Raw genomic sequence first — 15,535 nt, 5'->3', positions numbered from 1 at the left:
AACAGCGGCCAGTCCCCGGGCAGACGGCGGGGAAGCGAGCCCCGAGACGCCGAACCCAAAGACCCACCCCCGGGACACCCCCGCCCAGACACGGCACCGACAGGGCCCGGCGCCCCCAGCGAGCAGACCAGATTATTTTTATTTACTGAGTTGGAGCTCCACCTTCAGGTGGCATTCAAGGTCACTTTTTCAAGTAGGAGGTTGGAAAATTCAGAGTTGTTTCAAATGCAGACTGTTATATGTGATTTAAAAAAATGCAGAATTTCTCTTTTTTTTCTCTTTATTTAAAATCCGGATCTAATATTACACAGAAATGCCTAACATGAATTCTTTGGGAGAAAATGATGCATTTACATGTTATTTTTCCCTGAAGATGACTGAATATTCAGTAAATTGAGCAAATGGATGAATAGGCCAAATTTCACCATAATCTCGTTTAAAATCTAATTATCACATGAAATATCTGCATGACACGGACTAAACCATGTTTGGTATCATATCACATTTTTGTGTATGTTTTCCTGTAAAACAAATGTCTCAGTGTTTTGTGAGTTAAGCTAACGGACGTTAGTAATGTGGTGGGATCAGACATAAAGTTACCGAAACAGAGGAACACTTGGTACGACCAAAAGAAAAACAGAACCAACAAGAAATTGTTATGTTGCTGATTAGTAGAAGTGTAGAAAACATGTAGGCACCCCTACCTTTTCTATGTGTTGATCATAAATAAACTCTGTACGTATCAAATACTTTGGCAATAAAATACCCTTGTTGGCACCGTAAAAATAATCCTCTGAGCTTCAAAGTCAGGCTCCTCCCATTGCTGCCTCAGTTTAGGCTGGAGGTTAGGCTCCGCCCCTTGCCTCAGTCTAAGTTTGAAGCTCTCTTTCTAACCCCTTGGTTAGGGTAGAGCTACAGTCTCTGTTCCCAAGAGAGACATTAGTGAGGTTTAGACAATTGCAGGGACTTCTCCTCCTCAGAGTGGACCCAGTTCTGAAGACCCGAATACCTGAGGACACAGAAATGTACAAATGGTAAATGGACTTGATTTTATATAGCGCTTTATCAAATATGTAAATGAACCTGATTTAGAACCTGTATTATAACCACTGAATTCCCAAAACTTTACATTAACAGTTCATTCACACACCAATGGGACTGAGCTAACATGCTAGGTGCTAATCATCCACTGGGATACTCTTGGGGTTCTTTGTGTTGTCGAAGGACACTTCAACACATAAACACAGTGACGTGCCGTGACCACTAGGGCTGGGTAGGCAGGGCGTTGCAAATCGAGACCACTAATGACAATTTCATGTTTCTGTTGGCAAGTGTAAATTCAATTCAATTCAACTTTATTTGTATAGCGCAATTTACAACAAAGTCACCTCAATGCGCTGATCAAAATATAAAATTCATAATAAGAATGAAAAACCCAACAAGATCCACATGAACAAGTATTTATCATCTAACAAAATCAACATCATAAACACCATTAAAAAAACAAACATTATTTAATATAGCCTCCATACTCTCCAACAACATATATCTCATGACACGACAGCACATCTGTTGTTTGTGTTGGAAACACAGAAACATGGAGAAAATGACAACAACAACAACTCAGAACATCCTCAGTGAGGAGCATCCACAAAGTCAATCCTTCCTCTTGTTCCATTCACTGTAGAAAGAACCAACAATGTTCTGACCTTAGCTTTGCTGAAGGTCTGGTAGCTCAGGTGTTGGTCTCCATCTTTTAAAAGCTGTTGTTTTTCCTCAAAACAAAGTTTCTCTATCATCTCTAGTGCTGTCATCCTGACTGTAGTGTTATCCCACCCGCTAGCTAGAGAACGTAGCAGCAGCCATGCTAGATCAATTCACTAATGCACTGTGAACGTACGTATAGCATTTAGCATAGCACGGTTACGTTCAAACACAGCGTAGAGAGCTGCCTTTGGACGTAAATGGTTTTCATCTTGGGGAATTGACTGAGCATGTGTAAACACATAAAAACATGTTATGAGAACAGAGGCAGAGCAGCAATGTGTCTTTGGAAGGGGGTGTGGCCTCCTCCTGCCTTACAGTGGAGTGAGGTACTGTAGGCTATTGGAAATGGAAAAATAAGTAATTTATAATTATATTATAATTAAAACAAATAATCAAAATATCAATTCACCCTTGGGTAGGCACTGCCTACCTTGCCAACCCTGACTGCACGTCACTGTACAGTGATGTCCAGAAGCGTAGGCGGCGGGCGTACTACTCACTTTCTGGCCACCTTCCACTTTTAAACATGTTCATAAATGATTCCTTAACCCTTTAAAAGATTGAAGTTTTCCACAGTTTGAGCAACTTTTGCAATGCTGTTTCAGTGGCCCTTTTCTAAATATCGCGCAAAGTCTCGTGAGAGTTCACCTAACGCTCCACCAAGCAGCAGCCTTAGACGCCTCTCCCATCAGCCATCATTAGCATAAACCCGCCCCTGCTGCTGAAGCACACCAAACTTCTGTGGCTTCTAGCGGGCGCGATTCGGCCCCTAGCTGAAAACAAACCACATATTCAGACTCGGGGGGAATAAAACACGTCCAGTGGTGCCACATTTTACCTATTTTGCACCGCAATTGTGTGTTTTCATCTCACGGGCGCAGTTCTTACTCTACTCAGGAGAGATCCATATATTCGGACTCGGGCGGAGCAGACCTTTCCGCTGACACCTCGAACTCAGGGAACACTTTATAATAACCATCATCTATAAAGGGTAAATAATGGTAAATAGTTATTTTACTGTTAACAAACAATGAAATGATAGTTAATAATGTTTTTTAATGATTTGCAATGCTATATAATTGATGGTATATGAACAGTTTATTAATGCACAGATTATTACATATTATAAACTTTATAAAGTGTTTGTTAATGATTAACAAAGGATTAGTAAACCTTGATTATGGTTTATAAAACATCTATAAACATTACAGAGACACATGGACCAGATATTTGTTAATGGTTAATAAATGTTTTATGAAGTATCTATTATCAATATTTGGATGTTATTATAGATTTGAAAGTGAAGATTATAATCCCTTACTAATGCTTTATGAAGCATCTATAAACATGTTTTAGATAGATAATTATTACTTTACTTATGGTTAGAGACGGTGTCATGTACTGAGTGCGAATCGTACTGAGATTGTATATGCACATACGCGCACGTGTGCACTACCGGAATACATTTTTGCTAAATAAATACTTTTTGTTTTCAAAGTGAATGAACGTGCGTTTTATTTGTTTATTGGATTATGTTAGGGTTAGGGTTATAATCTCAGTATGGCGGTAAACTCAGTATGTGACACTGGGACATTTCTTAAGGTAAAAGGAAAGTTTATTTTTTGTTGGAAAAGCCTTTTCTCACTTTGAATGCATTGTTTTGTACTTTTATATTCTTACTGAACTTTGTTTGGAATTTTGAGTTGAAGAGCAATAAACATATATTGCAATGTTAAGGAATTTATGTTTTTTTTTTTCATTTTAGATATGTAAATCAACATGTATAAATTACTTTTAGTCAATTAATGGGGAGATAATCGATAGTCAAATTGAGTCGAATCGAACTGGAAAAATAAATCGTTAGATAGAAAGACGGCACCGGGGCAGTCAGGGGTAGCATCCCGAGCTGCATCTTCTGAGAGGAAGAAACCCACATCAAGCTACAGATCGACCTACAAGAGAGATACCCCCAGGGATTCCCGAGAGGGGGGGTGGAAGAGAATCCCATCGGACGGATCAAACGATAACGACACATAGCAATGGTAACACGACAACAACTATGGAATGTATATGTGGCAAGAGATGCAAGAACCGACATGGCCTGCGGATCCACCAGGCCAAGATGAAGTGTGTGCAAAAGGAGTCAGAGTCACAGCGCGCAGGAACTACGCCTGGTGAGACGCCGGAGGAGCCTGGCCCGGAGTCACCCCACAGTGCCCGGAGCCTCCATGTGACGCTGGCACCAGATGTGCATGGGACATCAGAACATCGTCGGGTGAAGTGGCCCCAAGCTAGCAAGGAGAAGGAGTGGCTCCAATTCGATGAAGTTGCAGACACCATTCTTGAAGCAACTGTTAAAGGGGAAGCTGAACGAAGCCTCAAGGCGATGACGACAATCATCATCAGCTTAGCAGCAGAGAAGTTTGGGCTAGCGGAGAAACGAACAGTAAAGCTCCCCTACATCATGAACAACAGAGCTAGCAAGATACATCATCTCAGACAAGAACTAAAGAGATTAAAGCAGCAGTTCAAGGCAGCAAGTGAAGAGGAGAAGGAACCTCTTGCAGAGCTGCGCAGCATAATCCGCAAGAGGCTGATGACCTTGAGAAGGGCAGAGTGGCACAGGAGGAGGAGGAAAGAGAGGTCCAGGAAGCGAGCTGCCTTCCTTGCAAATCCGTTTGGGTTCACAAAGCAGCTGCTAGGACAGAAGCGCAGTGGCCTTACCTGCTCCAAAGCTGAGGTCGACCACTACCTCAAGGAGACCTACAGTGATTCCTGCAGAGAGCAAGACCTGGGCCCCTGCAGGTCCCTAATTGATCCACCTGCACCAACTTGGGATTTTAACGGGAAGGAGCCCGCTTGGAAGGAGATTCAGGAAGTGGTCAAAAGGGCCAGAGCGAGCTCTGCTCCGGGGCCCAGTGGAGTACCTTATAAGGTGTATAAGAACTGCCCCAGGCTACTCCACAGGCTTTGGAAGATCCTGAAGGTAATCTGGAGGAAGGGCAAAGTGGCTGACCAGTGGAGACAGGCAGAGGGTGTGTGGATCCCGAAGGAGGAAAAGTCACAGAACATCAACCAGTTCCGAGCCATCTCGCTGCTAAGTGTTGAAGGGAAGATCTTCTTCAGCCTCGTCTCTAGGTGACTGACAGACTTCCTCCTGAAAAACTCCTACATCGACACCTCGGTCCAGAAAGGAGGGATCCCAAAGGTTTCCGGGTGTCTGGAGCACACAGGTGTGGTTACCCAGCTCATCAGGGAAGCCAGAGAGAACAAGGGCGACCTGGCTGTGTTGTGGCTGGACCTTGCAAACGCCTATGGATCCATACCCCACAAGCTGGTCGAAGAGGCACTAAACAGGCACCACGTCCCAAAGAAGGTCAAAGATCTGATCCTGGACTACTATTCCAACTTTAGCCTGAGAGTCTCCTCTGGATCAACAACTTCAGACTGGCACAAACTCGGAAAGGGAATCATCACCGGATGCACAATTTCTGTCATCCTCTTTGCACTGTCCATGAACATGCTGGTTAAGTCTGCGGAAGTTCAGTGCAGGGGGCCCCTCAGTAAGTCCGGAGTCCGACAGCCACCAATCCGAGCCTTCATGGATGACTTGACGGTGACAACGACATCTGTCCCAGGCTGCAGGTGGATTCTAAGTGGCCTTGAGGAGTTGATCTCGTGGGCTCGTATGAGCTTTAAGCCAGCTAAGTCTAGGTCCCTCGTGCTGAAGAAAGGGAAGGTCACTGGCAAGTTTAGTTTCTCCCTTGGCACCACCAAGATTCCATCACTAACAGAGAAACCAGTGAAGAGCCTGGGAAAGGTGTTCAACTGTAGCCTGAGAGACGCAGCTTCCACACAATCAACGAATCAGGAGCTGGAGACCTGGTTGGCCGCGGTGGACAAGTCTGGCCTCCCTGGAAAGTTCAAGGCCTGGATTTACCAGCATGGCATTCTCCCTCGGATCCTCTGGCCCCTCTTGGTCTATGATTTCCCCATTTCAACAGTGGAAGGCTTCGAGATGAGGGTCAGCAGGTTTCTCCGCAGGTGGCTAGGACTGCCGCGAAGCCTGAGCAGCATTGCCTTATATGGGCAAAGCAACAAGCTGAAGCTCCCTATGAGCAGCCTAAGTGAAGAGTTCATGGTGACCCGGTCCAGGGAGCTGCTCCATTACCGGGAGTCTAGTGACCCAAAGGTTGCCCAGGCTGGGATTGAGGTCCGGACGGGACGGAAGTGGAGAGCTGCTGTGGCCGTGGATGTTGCTGAGTCTAGGGTACGGCAGAGGGTACTGGTGGGCAAAGTGGCACAAGGAAGAGCTGGCCTGGGTAGTGGTAGAACTCACTTTAATAAAGCAAAGAAGAGAGAGAGGAGGGCGCTGATCCTCGAGGAGGTGCGAGCAGGACTAGAGGAGAAGCGGGCCAGCCAGATGGTGGGAATGCGGCAGCAGGGAGCCTGGATGAGATGGGAGCAAACGCTGGAGCGTAGGATCACATGGACCGAGCTGTGGAAAGCTGAGCCCCACCGAATCAAATTCTTGATCCAGGCGGTTTATGACGTGCTGCCTAGCCCATCCAACCTTTGCATCTGGGGGAAGGCAGAGACACCGGCTTGCCCCCTCTGCCAGAGGAGAGGAACTTTGGAGCACATCCTCAGCTGCTGTGCGAAAGCCCTGGGTGAAGGGCGCTACCGCTGGAGACACGACCAGGTCCTTAAGGCAATAGCTAATTCCATCTGCTGCGGGATTAGCCACAGCATGAGCCTTCGCCCAGTGAAGAAGAGCATCACTTTCGTCAGAGCTGGGGAAAAGATTGCAGTGACCACCCAAAATACCTCAGAAGAGGAGAGGAGTGGCACAAAGGGTAGCGCTACCTGGGCACAAGCTGGGGCTTGATCAACCCCAGTTGGGTCGCCTGGAGGAGGGGGTCTGATTGTTGAAAGACCCGAAACCCCCTGTGATCCCAGGTTACATCACTGATGATGTGTCCAGGGGCACCACAAGGTGTATTTGAGAACTGAACTTTGTTTGGAATTTTGAGTTGAAGAGCAATAAACATATATTGCAATGTTAAAGAATTTATGTTTTTTTTTTTTCATTTTAGATATGTAAATCAACATGTATAAATTACTTTTAGTCAATTAATGGGGAGATAATCGATAGTCAAATTGAGTCGAATCGAACTGGAAAAATAAATCGTTAGATTAATCGATGCATCGAATAAGTAATTGCTAGATTAATTGTTTAAAAAACTAATGGTTTATCCCAGCCCTATTTATGGTTAATAATTAGTTTATAAACCTTCTACAGTCCTTATCTAGATGGTTATTGTAAAGCTTTGTAAATGGTTAATAAATACTGTAGAGCATCTATAAACATTAGTTGGATGGTCACTATAAAATTGAATTGATGTTCATAAAACTATAACAATTGCTTTATACCTGCTTTATAAACCATTTAAATTTATGTTAATGAATATTATAAAGTTGCAACTAATTTGTGTAATATTTATAGCTAATTAATTATTAACTAACTAACCCCTAACCAGAACACCAAGTCATGATAGCGTGGAACCAATGGCTAATTAGTTATAAATATTACAAGATTTAGTTGAAACTTTATAATAAACATTAACATATATTTAAATGGTTTATAAACCATGTATAAAGCAACTGTTAAAGTTTTATAACGATCAATTCAACTAATGTTTATGAATGCTCTTCACACCATTTATTACAAAGTATTATAAACATCGGTTCCAACTTTATAATAACATCCAGATAATGATTGTAGACGGTTTATAAAACAATTATTAATTATGAGTAAAGTATGAATTATCTATCTAAAACATGTTTATAGATGCTTTATAAAGCATTAGTAAGGGATTATAATCTTCAGTTCCAACTCTATAATAACATCCAAATAATGATAATAGATACTTTATAAAACATTTATAAACCATTAACAAATATCTGGTCCATGTGTCTGTAATGTTTGTAGATGTTTTATAAAACATAATCAAGGTTTACTAATCCTTTGTTAATTATTAAACACTTTATAAAGTGTATAATATGTAATAATGTGTGCATTAATAAACTGTTCATATAACATTGTAGGGAACCAAATCCTCCAAGTTGATCTTTGACCTACGACACTAGTTTCACCAGTCAATGGAGTCAGAAGGTCTGTCTCCTACTGTGAAATGCAAACTTGCCCCACAGGAGGATCTTCTCCCTCTTCCTGTCCGAACAAAGGAACAGAAGAATCCAAGAACAGTTTTCCTCCTATATCACCTCTCTGCTACATTACGATCAAAAGGAAACAATCAGTCAATGTTTACATGCTAAGTTTTCAAACTCTGGGCTCCGCCCCCCTGCAGATGTTGTCACCTCCAGAACCCAAACCACTGGTCACACAGGATGTTGGAATAACACTAGCTCTCCTGCTCAAATGAGAACAAAGAACATGTACTTGTTTGAACAGTCACAAAAGACAGGATTATTGGTACGGTCCTGCAGAAATTGAAATTGCAAATATTGTCTGTCATATGCCACTCTTTTCATGTAATTCAATAACCAACAGAATGTTATTTTAAAATGTTTATCAGTTAAAAGGTGCTTGAAATACTAGAAAACATCACAAACCTTAGTTCAAGGTACTGAATGTTAACCATATGTTAAAGAAAATTCCTTAACATGAATTTAGACATTCAGGTTTATAAAGTACTAACTATGGTATTTTTCAGCTGTGTCTGGTATCTAACTGTTTCATTATAGATGATATATTAAGATATGATGTTGAAAAGATGTTTTGAAATATGTGGAATTAATTATTAGACATTCTTCTATGTTTAGGAACTCCCTCTGTTGTCTATGTCATTCCACTACACGCCCACACTTGAGACACACCCACAAGCTGAAAGCAGAGACATTGACCAATCATCGATATGATCTCACAATGATCAACCAAGACGCCTCCTCCAAAAGGCGTCTCCAAATTCTTTTAAAAAGACGCGCTGCCCGAAACTTTAGTTTTGGACGCGGGCGTTCAAGCTCACACGTGTTCCCTCATGTTTCCAGTCTTTCATTTCATTTTTATTTTATTTGTAGTTGCATCAGTTAGACTTTTTAAGAACCTTGCTCGCAGTGAAAGCCTAAGACGCAAAAGAACGTGCCTGAAAGCCGACCTTCCAACATCTGAATCGTGGACCAAACCGTGGTCCCTCTTAGTCTGAAACCGGCTGCGATCATCCCAGAAGAGGTTGTGGATCGGCCAATAGAAACCCTGCTATTTAACAAAACAGAACTCACGCCAGCACAGCTATACTGCTACACGGACGTTGTTCCTGCAAACCCAGAACGTCTCCAGGTCCAACCAGACCACATCTCAAGGTATGGACCAGTGAACAATGGACCAGCAGAACTGACTCACTTAAACTACAATACAACCCCATACTTACACTCCACTCACAATACACCACATATACAGTATGTTTGTCTGTCTTCCCTCTTTGTTATGATTTAATTCTTTGATTTTACAACTACATGTAATCCTCACTTTTATTAGCTTAGAAATGCATTTCATCATGGTTTAATCACTGCATTGTTCTCGTTTCTTACTGGATTATGCAAATAAAAGGTTAAACGTAATCTTTGATTCCTCTGATTCATTAAAGCTGTGATGATGGTGTAGATTTGCTGTTAGAATTCACTTCCCTGATTTAATACTTTGTTTAGTCTAAAGAAAAACTTAGACATATTTCCTCTTTTTAAGAGGTGGCACCCAGTAATTCGTTGAGCTAATATTAATAATCATAATTAATATTCTCATTCATATAACCCGTTATTAACTACCCTTATCATCCTACAACATCAATTATAGCATTACAAATCATTAAAAAAACATTATTAACTATCATTTCATTGTTTGTAAACAGTAAATAACTATTAAATTGACAATAGCGTTAGTTCAGGCTGGCCGCGGACATCAAGCCAGCCACACCTCCAATCAATCAACAGCAAAGATTGGCTCCCTATTGGTCAAAGCATACAGGAAGCACTACTTAAACCACGACAGCTGCCTTTTACCTTCTCAGCAAGCATCTCGCAACCCACCTCCACCCCAACTCCTCCAGGTCAGTATGTATCCAACTAACTGGGTGTCATTTTTGTCATTAACATATGCTTTGATCTGTTCCAGGGGGTTTCTGCTAACCGCTCTCCTTGCTTTAGCCTTTAGCCGGGGCTCAGGGAAGGTCAGGGAGGAGTGCTCTCCCTACCTCCGGCTTTCCACGTAAGCTCGTGGAATGGGCAAGGAGGTCCCAGAACAGACCCATACCCCCAATATACGATTGCATGCATTTCCATGTAAAGCGCTCAAAGCAGCTATATAAATCCTAATGCACATTGATTTTGAATATAGCGGTCCTGACTGAACTAAAGGTTAATTAACTATTTACCATTATTTACCCTTTATAGATGATAATTATTATAAAGTGTAACCCAAACTCATGACACAAATTTGTTTCTGCTTTACACGGACTTTAAACATCCATGATCAACTTTTGTGCTTCATTAAAATATGCTTGTGTTAGATGTATTAATATAAATATTAATGTGAAATATACATAACCAAAACCAACTACAAGCAAACCACACGAAAATGATGTAAATCATGAAGATATGTTCCAGTACCAGACAGCATTCTACAGAGTACTACTAAGAGACCAAGCACCCATACTACTGCTATACTATAAGTTCTTTGTCATCGTTACCATGGACACCAGATTTCAACTGGTAAATGCATCATGCAAACAAAAACTAGGTGAGAAATTATATCATGCTAAGAAAAGTGCTACAAAATAGACAGAAGAAAAGCCACAATTACACTAATATAATGCACCAAAAGCCACCATATAGCAGCATTTTTGCTACATTTTCCGGTGGGGGGGGGGCATGCTCCTCAACCCCCCAGTGGCGCGCAACAACGGCATTGCCGCAGTGATTTTTCACCGCAAGTTTTAGCTTTTTACTTTTTTTTAGCCTACTACTTTTTTTTTTCCGGGACATCACTGTAGACAGGCGTAGAATGGGATCAAACCCACAACCTCTAGATTAGTAAACCAACTCAACCACCTGATCCATGGTCACCCTGGGTTATGATTACCATCTGTGGTTCGTCTGCCTGTTCAATAAAGCAGGTAACTAGCTAATCCTCTGCTAACTAGCTTAGCCTCAGGTAACTAGCTGATCCTCTGCTAACTAGCTTAGTCTCAGGTAACTAGCTTATCCTCTGCTAACTAGCTTAGTCTCTCTTTGCTGCTCCACTGACTGCAGACATTAGGACCATTCAGAGAGCTAGGACATTGTTCTCACTGATAGCTCTGAAAATGGCGCTGAAATCTGCAGCAAACGCTCGCTCTGATGTCATCGTCAGGACATTTAAACACGTTTAAACACACACGTTTAAACACAACACATTTAAACAAAATACAAAATACCCCCAGCCTGTGAGTCAGATAGCTAAATAATAGGTGACATGTAGGAGGTAGCAGCACCTTTGGATGAGAGATCATCCATGCTGAGCAGAGCTCAGAGGGAGCGAGGAAAGGCATTTATGAGACACAAAATGGCGCTACGTACAGAGAGTTGACGTTCCCAGCAGCGCACACTGGACCAGAGCATGTGTGGAACTCATGGATAGTGTGACGATTGTGAGATAAAACCACAAAAAACGGGGTAAGTAGTGACACTCTGTATGTCCGGGAGGAAGAGGAAGTTACGTGTGTGCAGACTGACGGGAGAGAAAGTTGGAGGAATGCCAAAATACAGTAAGAAATACATTCAACTCTGACCCAGATAGATAAATAATTGTTATGGTTAGTTCTGTGCAGTGCCCTCCCACTTGTTTGTGTTTGTTTTTGTCTGTCCTCCTCTGTGGTTTCCTGTAATCAGCGGCAGGTGTGGCAGCCAGGTTCTCCTCATCAGCTCATCAACCTCCAGTGCATAAAGACCAGACTCTACCTCCACTCAGTGCCGGATTATTATCTACCCCAGTGGTATCGAACTCTCAGATCTCGGCTCTCAGTGAAAGTATTCTTCCCTTGGTCTTTGTTCTCACCTCCTCGTGTCTCCTTATTCTACCGCATTCAGCGATGCTCACCTCCTGCCTGCTACTCTTCTGCTCCACACTCACCTCACATGTTTTGGGACTTCAGGATTGTGACGGGGATCTCCACTCACCTCACCGCTCACTGAAGAAGGAAAGACTCGGCACATTCACATCACTTGTAAATTAAATCACCTGTTCACTGTTAACTCTGTCTCTGTGTCGTGCATCTGGGTCCAAAACATTATACACACCGTGTGTATCACAACAGAATAATCCGGCCACCATGGACCCAGCCGTTTCAGAGACACCGGCCAACAACAGCTCTCTGCGTGATGCCCTCTCCTCTCAAGGTGCGTTGCTCGGTCAACACGATCAGACTCTTCGCGGACTCATGGAGGCATTACAAGTGATTTCCACAAGCCTCAGCAGGGTAGAGACACAATTAAAGGTAGTCCAGCCACCTGCTCCTACTCCGTCGACCCGAGCTGCCCCTCCTCTTAGCTCACCAGTTGCAGTCGGGGTGCTGGTGAGTAAAACCGCTGTTCTTAGTTCTCCCCGTAGACGCCTCAATTTAGAGGTCAGTATTTTTGTTGAGGGTAAACCCCTAACCCTGCTAGCCATTGTGGATTCAGGAGCAGATTCTAATTTTTTAGATAGTGAGTTAGCTCGGCGAGCCCCTCTGGTGCCCCTCTGCCTACGAGTCAGCTGTATCGACAAATCGGCACCTGAACGTCAGGCTATGGAGACTTACATCACAGAGTCTCTTAACTCGGGCATTATCCGACCTTCGTCGTCTCCACTCGGTGCAGGTTTTTTCTTTGTTGGCAAGAAGGACAAATCGTTAAGACCATGCATCGATTACAGGGGCCTTAACCAAATAACCGTCAAGAACAAGTATCCGTTACCACTCATCAGTTCTGCCTTTGAACCCCTCCATGGGGCGACAGTGTTCACCAAACTGGATCTCCGTAACGCCTACCACCTTGTTCGCATTCGGGAGGGGGACGAATGGAAAACTGCCTTTAAAACACCAATCGGACATTTCGAGTACCTGGTCATGCCATTTGGGTTAACCAATCCTCCAGCCATTTTCCAGGCGTTGGTGAATGATGTTCTCAGGAATCTGTTGAATCAGTCAGTCTTTGTGTATTTGGGTGACATCCTGATTTTCTCGCACAGTCTCGAGGAACACATTGTCCATGTCCGCAAGGTTCCACAGAGACTACTGGAGAACAAACTGTTTGTGAAGGCGGAGAAATGTGAATTCCACTCATCTTCTGTGTCTTTTTTGGGATACATTCTAGAGAGCGGGCAGGTGAAGACTGATCTGGCGAAAATCAAGGCTGTCATGGAAAGGAACACACCGACTTCTCGCAAACAGCTACAATGGTTCCTAGGATTCGCCAACTTTTACCGACGTTTCATCAGGAACTACAGTCAGGTTGTAGCACCCCTCACTAGACTTACCTCACTCTCCATTCCCTTTGCTTGGTCTCCAGGGGCCGAGGAGGCTTTTCTGGGCCTCAAGGAGAGGTTCTCGTCGGCACCCATCCTCATTCAACCCGATCCCAAGTGCCAATTTATTGTGGAGGTGGATGCATCAGACGTAGGGGTGGGCGCGGTCTTGTCCCAAAGATCACCAGGGGACCATAAACTACATCCATGTGCCTTCTTCTCCCGCAAACTGTCCCCAGCAGAACGTAACTATGACGTTGGTAATCGGGAACTACTGGCAGTTAAGTTAGCTCTGGAGGAATGGCGGCACTGGTTGGAGGGAGTGGAGACACCATTTGTGGTTTGGTCGAATCATAAGAACCTATCTTACATTCAGACAGCAAAAAGACTAAACTCGAGACAATCCTGGTGGGCTTTGTTTTTTACCCGCTTCCAGTTCACGGTCACCTACAGACCAGGTAGCAAGAACATTAAACCGGACGCTCTGTCTAGACAGTTTGCCGCTGGTAATGGGACCCCTAGCAACCCTGACACTATTCTCCCTTCGTCGTGCCTGGTGGCTGCTGTCACCTGGGAGATTGAGTCGGTGGTGAGATCAGCTCAAGATACACACCCCGATCCAGGTGGGGGTCCTCCTAACTGTCTCTTTGTACCAGAATCTGTCCGTTCCCAGGTTCTCCAGTGGGGTCACTCATCGAGGTTTGCCTGCCATCCAGTGGTGTCTCAAAACTTGGACCTGCTTAAGAGGCACTTCTGGTGGCCTACTATGAGTTCGGACGTCAAAGAGTTTGTGCTAGCCTGCACAGTGTGTTCCCGTGGTAAAGCCTCTCACCGCCCCCCTGTGGGGCTCCTCCGTCCGCTCCCAGTGCCTGGCCGTCCATGGTCTCACATTGCTCTGGATTTCATAACAGACTTGCCTCCCTCTGAACGTAAAACTGTTGTACTCACCTTTGTTGATCATTTCTCTAAGGCTGCCCATTTTGTTGCACTACCTAAACTGCCATCGGCCACAGAGACTGCTGAACTGTTGACTGTGCACGTTTTCCGTCTGCATGGGATTCCTTTGGATATTGTTTCTGATCGGGGACCACAGTTCACTTCTCAGGTCTGGAAAGCGTTTTGTCGGGCACTGGGGGCAACTGTGAGTTTGTCGTCAGGTTACCACCCCCAAACTAACGGTCAGACGGAGAGAACCAACCAGGATCTGGAGGCGGCCCTCCGATGTGTCTGTGCCCGGAAACCAACTTCCTGGAACCAACACCTGGAATGGGTGGAGTACGCCCACAACTCCCTCACATCCTCGGCCACAGGTATGGCACCTTTCCAATGTTCCTTGGGTTACGTGCCCCCGGTGTTTCCCATTCAGGAAGAGGACATAGCCGTTCCCTCTGTGCAAGCTCACCTTCGGCGGATCCGTAGGGTCTGGAATGAGGCTCGGGCGGCTCTTTTGTGGACCAGAGAGCGCAACCAGAGACTGGCGGACCGCCGCAGAGTTCCTGCACCTGCCTACATCCCAGGGCAGAAGGTTTGGTTGAGCTCAAAAGACATTCCACTGAATGTGGCTTCCAAGAAGCTGGCTCCTCGGTTTATTGGCCCGTATGAGATTGTAGAGGTCATTAACCCCTCTGCTGTCCGCCTCAGACTTCCTCCTGCCCTCAGGATTCATCCCACGTTCCATGTGTCACAACTCAAGCCGGTGTCCTCCAGTGACTTGAGCCCTCCTGCCGTCGCCCCTCCGCCCCCCCGGCACATCGACGGCCATCCTGCCTTTACAGTGAGGAAGATTATGGGTGTTCGTCGCAGGGGGCGTGGCTTCCAGTATTTGGTGGACTGGGTGGGGTACGGCCTTGAGGAGAGGTGTTGGATCTCCAGAGCCCTCATTCTGGATGCGTCCCTCATCCGGGACTTTTACCGTGCTAACCCGGGTAAGCCTGGTGGACCGCCTGGAGGCGGTCGTTGGGGGGGGGTACTGTTATGGTTAGTTCTGTGCAGTGCCATCCCACTTGTGTGTGTTTGTTTTTGTCTGCTCCTCCGATGTGTCCTCCTCTGTGGTTTCCTGCAATCAGCGGCAGGTGTGGCAGCCAGGTTCTCCTCATCAGCTCATCAACCTCCAGTGCATAAAGACCAGACTCTACCTCCACTCAGTGCCGGATTATTATCTACCCCAGTGGTATCGAACTCTCAGATCTCGGCTCTCAGTGAAAGTATTCT

General features: G+C 44.7%; 1 protein-coding gene and 1 pseudogene across 1 annotated transcript in view; one reads left to right on the top strand and one right to left on the bottom strand.

Moving 5' to 3' along the window:
* Window positions 1–435: 435 nt before the first annotated feature.
* The window catches only part of htr4 (5-hydroxytryptamine receptor 4), an 89,802-nt gene continuing 74,702 nt past the window's right edge, over window positions 436–15,535 (bottom strand). The window contains exon 8 of the mRNA XM_028459519.1: window positions 436–1,009. The gene's annotated coding sequence lies outside the window, so the exon portion shown is untranslated. The remainder of the gene's footprint in view (window positions 1,010–15,535) is intronic.
* On the top strand, window positions 3,827–6,655 carry LOC114470821 (uncharacterized; annotated as a pseudogene).

This window comes from Gouania willdenowi, chromosome 10, assembly GCF_900634775.1.
Source record: "Gouania willdenowi chromosome 10, fGouWil2.1, whole genome shotgun sequence".
NCBI lineage: Eukaryota > Metazoa > Chordata > Actinopteri > Blenniiformes > Gobiesocidae > Gouania > Gouania willdenowi.
Note: the sequence above shows the minus strand (reverse complement) of the source record. Positions and strands in the feature narration are given on the sequence as shown.